The sequence below is a fragment of the Myotis lucifugus genome, unplaced genomic scaffold (genome assembly GCF_000147115.1).
Source record: "Myotis lucifugus unplaced genomic scaffold, Myoluc2.0 scaffold_19, whole genome shotgun sequence".
NCBI lineage: Eukaryota > Metazoa > Chordata > Mammalia > Chiroptera > Vespertilionidae > Myotis > Myotis lucifugus.
This window is the reverse complement of record NW_005871067.1, coordinates 8,568,367-8,575,481: the sequence shown is the minus strand read 5'-3', so window position 1 is coordinate 8,575,481 and position 7,115 is coordinate 8,568,367. Positions and strand designations below refer to the sequence as shown.

Here is a 7,115-nt window from a genome sequence, read left to right as displayed (position 1 = left end):
AGGCAGGTTTGCATTTAAAACTAAGTGGGGTGGTCCGGAACTGCGCGGCACTGACAACCAGGGCAGTCTCTGCGTCAGTGGCACATCTGCGGCTCGAAGTGTAGGGGGTGAGGGCCATGCAAGCCAGAGGCTTTGGCTGCAATGGTCAGATAATTTCAGCTCCAAGACAGGCGCAATCAGGGAAGCCGGTGGGACCTTCACAAAAAAAGAGAAGGCTGAAGAGGAAGGATACTTCCCAGAGCGGATTAAAGAACAGCTGGCAGCCTTGAAGAAACAACATGAAGAAGAGATCACTCATCATAAAAAGGAGATTTGAGCATCTGCAGAAAGAAATTGAGCAGCACAAGCAGAACATCAAGAAACTGAAAGATCATGATACTGCGGTGGTGTCAGGGTGAGGGGACAGCCATATTTGCCAGTGCTGCCCGAGCTGTCAACAACAAAAAGTGTGTGGGAGCTGGGCAGGCGCACAGACAGGCACACAGACCCCAGGCCCACCTCGCCACCGCCTGGGGGGCGGGGGAGGGGGGATGTCTTACAAACCGAACTTGACCATGCACATGCCTGCCACCTGCCACCTCTGGGAGCGTTCACCCGCCTTCCACCAGCATGGCAACGTCTTCCCAGTATTGCCAGCTGCTGAGTGACTAGGACCACCATCTCTAGGCTACACGCAGGGAACAGAGAACAGCCAGGTGCCCCAGAGCAAATATGCTGAGCTGCTGGTCATCATTGACGAGCTAGGGAAGGAGATCTGACCCACGTACGCGGGCAGCAAGAGCAAGAGCGCGATGGAGAGACTGAAACAAGGCATCATCCACATGACAGGGCTGGTTCGGGAGTGCTTGGCCGAGATGGAGCGGAACACCAGGTCCTAGCCCCTGAGTCAGCGTGAAAGGCTTTCCCTCTTCTTCCAAGAAGTGACAGCTCATGCCTGTACCCCCTTCAGATGAAACTTGGTTTCAAAATGGTAACAGCTTGGTTTCTCCTCCCCGTGCCCCTCCAGTGGTTCATCAGGCTCCAAACCTACCATCACTGAGATGGAGAAGAGATTTTTGCAGTTATTAGATTTACATATTAGTTAGGAACTACCCAGGGCATTTTGTGTGTGTGTTTTTTAAGCATTGATTTACATGATGCATGTCAGTTACCTATCACAGCAAACTGTAGTTGGCCTCCCAGATACGTGTTTCTCTTCTGGATACATTTCTGTTACTCACATGGTTCTTTATGTCTCTCTTCTGAGCTGATCCAACTCTGAGGGTTTGTTTCAGTGAGTCCTGAGGCAGCGCTTTAGTAGCCAGTGCCCATTCACCACACAGTATAAATTCTTTTCAATGTAACCTTTTTTTTTTTTTTGCTTAAGCATTTGCATGACTATTAGTACTTTGAAGTCAATCCTTAAAATGCACAAGTTATAAATACAGAAGAAAGAGCAACTTATTGAACCTCGCCTGACAAGGACCCCTGAAATTTCCCCTAAGGATGTATGTACATTTCAGTTCCGCCTTTCCCATCAGTGGATCCAAACATCTGGAAGACAGTGACTAATAGTGTTTGCATCTTTGTATGTATTTATTACTTGATGTAATAAAGCTTATTTTCATTAACAACAAAAAAAATAAACTGAAAGATCATGCTGATGCTTAAGTGCACACAGTTCCCCATAGAATGGCTACATACTGTCCACTTCTATGAAGACATAGTTCTGGTAACTAATATCTATCTATGCTGCCAACAGATTATAATAAATTGTGATCAGTGGGGGAAAAAAAACCAAAAAACCAAGTGGGGTGACATCAGAATTACCCAAGCGCACCCCCAACCCCTTCACCTGCCCAGACGCCTAGGGTCCCTTTACAGCTGGGCTGAGCCCAGTGCCTCCCAGTGGCCTGGACACCAGACCTGACCACCTCTCTGGTTTGGCCCAAACATCTAAAGTTCGCATTAGTTGCCAACTTAAGAAATTGGAGCATTCACGTAAAATCAGGATTCCCCACTTCTCTTTCCAAAGTGGCCGATTGGGCTACCAACCAAGGGTGGTGGGTGTCACTTCAACCCTAAGAGGAATCCCCAGCTTGGGGGTGTGGTGAGGAGGAAGCTATCCGTGCAGACAGCTCAGTTGTGTAAACTCCCGCTGACTGGCACAGCCCAACAGTGTGGCTGCTCAACTGCGAGGCAGCACAGCCATGAAACAGTGCAGCTGTTAAATAAGGCCCCTCTCCAGCTTTCAGGGGGCTTCACCTACTCCAACCCACTGCACCCAACTCTGCCCCAGTGAGACAGCTTCAGTGTTTCAGCTCCAGCAAACAGAACACGTCCCAGTGTAAAGGGAAAGTGTATCCATGGCTAGTGTTGCTCAATGGATAGAGCCTCTGCCTGAGGACTGAAGGGCCCAGAGTTCAATTCCTGGTCAGGGCACATGCCTGGATTATGGGTTTGATCCCCAGTGTGGGGCGTGCAGGAGGCAGTCAGCCAATGATTCTCTCTCATCATTGATGTTTCTATCTCCCTCCCTCTCTGAAATCAATCTATACTAATAAAAGGGTAATGTGCTAATTAGACCAAACAACTTCCAGACGACTTTCTGGATGTCCTTTCGGACAAAGCCATGGTGGTGGGGCCGAGGCAGAGGCGGTTAGGGGCGATCAGGCTGGCAGGGGAGAGCAGTTAGGGGGATCAAGCTGGCAGGGGAGAGCAGTTAGGACAATCAGGCTGGCAGGGAGAGCAGTTAGGGGGGTCAGGCCAGCAGGGAGAGAAGTTAGAGAGATCAGGTCGGCAGGCAGGTGAGCAGTTAGGAGCCAGTGGTCCCAGATTGCAAGAGGGATGTCTGGCTGCCAGTTAGGGGGATCCCAGGGATTGGGCCTAAACCAGCAGTCGGACATCCCCCAAGGGTTCCCCAGTTGGAGAGGGTGCAGGTTGGGCTGAGGGAACCCCCCTCCCCCCCATGCACAAATTTCGTGCACTGGGCCACTAGTAATAATATAATAGGTAAACACACTAGATTTTCCTTTTTGAGTTTTCTAGAGTATCTTTGATGGTTGAAGTGAAAATTATAACATTATATAATGTGGTTCTGAAAGTATCTAGAAGCAATATTTAAGAGAATTACATTATAAATGAGGGAGGGTAAAAATGACTTAAAAGAATATAAGGTTTCTATACTTCTCTTAAATTGTCAATACTAGTAGATTGTGATACCAGTGTAATATAGTAACTACAGCAGCCTAAAGGACAGACCTAAGCCCTAACATACCAATACTTATTAAATGTAAATGGTCTAAATATGCTAAATAGTAGACAGATTGGCAGAGTGGGTTTAAAATAAACCATGAACCAACTATATGCTGTCCTCAGAAAACTCTCTTCAAATATAATGATATAGGTAGGTTGATAGTAAAACTGGAAAAATACTAGTAAGTGCCATGTAAACAAAAATCAAAGAAAGCAGCAGTGGCTATATTAATATCAGTAGATTTCAGAGCAAAAAAATATGAGGGACAGAAAAGCATATAAAAAGATCAACCCACCAAGAAGATGTAGAAATCCTAAATGTATATACACCAAAAAGTACAGATGCCAAATATGTGAAACAAAAACTGACAGAACTAAAGGGAAAAAGAGACAAACTCACATATATAGTTGGGGACTTCAATACCTTTCTCAATAAGTGATAGAACAGCTAAACAGGAAACCAGCAAGAATAATAGATACACAAGAATGCCATCAACCAACAGAATCTAACCAATATTTATAAAACACTTTCTCCAACAATAACAGCATATATTATTTTCAAGTGCACATGGAATATTTACCAAGATTGACTTTATCAGACCACTGGCACAACATATCAAAATTTGTGGGACATAGTTAAAGCAGTACTGAGAAAGAAATTTATAGCACTAAACATCTACATTAGAAAAGAAGTCTCAAATCAGTAATCTAAGCTCTAACCATAAGAAATTAGAAAAAAAGCAAAGTAAACCCAAAGCAAGCAGAAGGAAGGAATTAATAAAGAGTATAAATCAATGAGATTGAAAACTGATACACAAAGAAGAAAAATCAATGAAATTGAAAGCTTATTCTTTGGAAAGATCAATAAAATTGACAAACCTCTAGCAAGACTGACAAAGAAAAAAAGAAAGAAAATACAAATAACCAGTATCAGGAATTAAACAGGAGTACTACTAGGACCCTGCAGACACAAAAGCATAAGATAATACTAAACGCTATACACATAAGTTTGATAATTTATGGACCAACTTCTTGAATGGCATAAACTACCATAGATCACCAATATGAAAGAGATCATTTACATAATACTATAACTTTTAAAGAAATTGAACTGTTGAGATAGAAAAAGATGGCAGCTGGCAGGATGGAAGTGAGGAATAGGAAGTGAGTGAGGGGATAAAATGAGAGTGTGTGGATGTGTGTGGTGTGTGTGTGAGTGAGTGAGGGACAGTTAAATCCAACAGGAGCAGCAAAGGCTGGCAGACCAGGCTCTCTGGGACAGGGAGAGTCTACCACCGCTGCGGACACTCCCCAGACTGCGGGACTCGGGCACAGAGCCCACACCATCTTGAAGGAGAGAGCAGCTTCTTCTAGGAACTCATCAGCACCACCACCCACACAGGCCTGGGATTCTGCCCATGACCCAGCAGCCACTCCAGCCAAAATCCTGCTGCCCACCCGCAGACTTGCAGACCCTGGGACCTCCACCTCCAAAGGAGCACCACGCCCGCAGCAGTAAGTGCAACCGTCCCCCTCCTCGGCGGCAGACCTCCGACATCGCATTCACGCATCTCCAGCCCACAGGTCTCCGAGGCACACCACTCCATAGACTTCTCTTGGGAGTCACTGTGAGCCCCACCTGGGTGTGATTTTGTACAGACACAGGCGCACTGCCCCCCAGTAGAAACTCTGAATTCCCTCTGCCTGATTAACTGCCCACACACACCCAGCTGCGAAACTTAAGCGCCAGGGCCCTTCAGCGCCAGGGTCCCTCAGAGTGCGTCAGAGCTCAGCGCCCAGCAAAGGCACTGCCACAGTCGCTCATTCCCCCTAAGCCCATCTATCCACAGGGCACTTTTGGAAGCTGCAGTGAGCCTCTGCTGGGTCCGATCTTGGACAGATAGGGACGCACTCCCCTGGGCAGTAGAAATTCTGAATTCACCCATCCTGGATACCTGCCCAAAGACGCCTTGATTAAGCGATTAAGCGTGCCCGGGCCCTTCAGAATGCTTAAGTGCGCCTGCGCGAGCAAACTCACTGCAGGGGCTCCTGTGTGCCAGCACCGGAACATGCGCCAATCCATCACAGGTGCATCAGCAAAAACTGAGTTTCCCCACCCCAGAGCTGCAGAACTCTGGACACTACAGTTGCATACTTTTCTAGCATTCAGGTCTCCCAAGACCACCACTCCACAGGCAGCCCTGGGGCCCCGCTGTGAGCCCCGCTGGACACGCACTTAAACAAACAGGGGTGCACTGCTGGGCTGTAGAAATGCTGAATTCCCTCTTCTGGGATACTTGCCCACAGACACTGCAATCCAGTGGCTTCAGTGCCAGGGCCCTTCAGAGTGTGTCAGTACACCCTGCTGGCAAACACACCACAGGTGCCCCTGTGAACTGCCGCTGGGATTGCGTGTATCCAACCACAGAGGCAGCAGCAAAAGCTGAGTCTGCCCACCCCACAACTACAGAGCTCTGGACACCACAGTCACGCCTTTCCAGAACGCAGGCCTCCTGAGCCCCACCACCACAACAGACGGTTCCTGGGTGCCACTGTGAGTCCCCGCTGGGCACACGTGATTTCAACCAAGGGCACAAGACAGCAAAAATTGAGACACCCCTCCATGGCTGCTGACTTCTAGACACCTCAGTTGCACCTTTCCAGCTCGCAGGCCTACATCAAGAGAACCCAAATAGCTCAAGTAGGGAGCTACACTAGACTACCAAGCCCAGGAGACCTGAGAGGTCACACTAGTAGTACCATACCCAAAAGAAACTGGGTAGCAAAGCAATCAAAGCTACAATTAAAACATTACAGCAAAAAATGGGAAGACAAAAAAGCAATCCACAAAGGAAAGAAAAAGAGGAATAACCAGAAAGGGAGTTAAATGAAATTGAGGCTACTAACTTTTCAGAGAAAGAATTCAGAGTAATGGTTATAAGGATGCTCAAACGACTGGATGACAAATACACACAACTCAATGAGAATTATAAGGAGCTGAATAAGAATGTCACCAACATGAAAAGGAACCAAGAGGAAATGAAGAACGACATAGCTGTAATAAAGAACACAATGGAAGGGTTAAACAGCAGACTAGAAGAGGCTGAGGACCGCATCAGCAAATTAGAAGATAGGTAGGAAAAAACACACAAACACAGGAGCAACTGGAAAAAAAAACTTAAAAAGCAAGAGGAGAGCCTAAGGGAGCTTTGGGACAACCCAAAACAAAACAACATTCGCTTAATAGGGGTACCAGAAGGAGGGAAGGAGAAGCAAGGAATAGAAAGCCTGTTTGAAGAAATAATGACAGAAAACTTCCCTGATACTGGCAAGAAAAAAACTACACAAGCCCAAGCAGCACACAGAGTGCCAAGCAAGATGAACCCCAAAAGACCAACACCAAGACACATCATAATTAAATTGGCAAACACCAATGACAAAGTAAGAATCTTAAAGGCTGCCAGAGAGAGACAGAAAGTTACCTACAAGGGATCTCCTATTAGAATATCAGCTGACTTCTCAACAGAAACACACCAGGCAAGAAGGGAATGGAATGAAATATAAAAAGTGATGCAAAACAAGGGAATGAATCCAAGAATACTATACCCAGCAAGGCTATCATTCAAAATTGAAGGTGGAATCAGGAGCTTCACAGACAAAAAAGGGCTAAGAGAGATTATTACCACCAAGCCAGCAATGCAAGAAATGCTAAAGGGACTGCTGTAAAAAAAAAAAAAAAAAAAAGAAAAAAAAAGAAAAAGAAAGAAAGAAAAGAAACAGAAAGACAAGAAGAAACACAAACATTAAGAATAAAAATGACCACAAACCAGTACTTTTCAATAATAACATTAAATGTAAATGGATTAAATGCTCCAATCAAA

The 7,115-nt window shown here is 45.9% G+C and overlaps 1 pseudogene; it reads left to right on the top strand.

Annotated features, from left to right (window-relative positions):
• The first annotated feature begins 530 nt into the window (after window positions 1-530).
• LOC102426565 lies at window positions 531-878 on the top strand (annotated as a pseudogene).
• The last annotated feature ends 6,237 nt before the right edge of the window (window positions 879-7,115 follow it).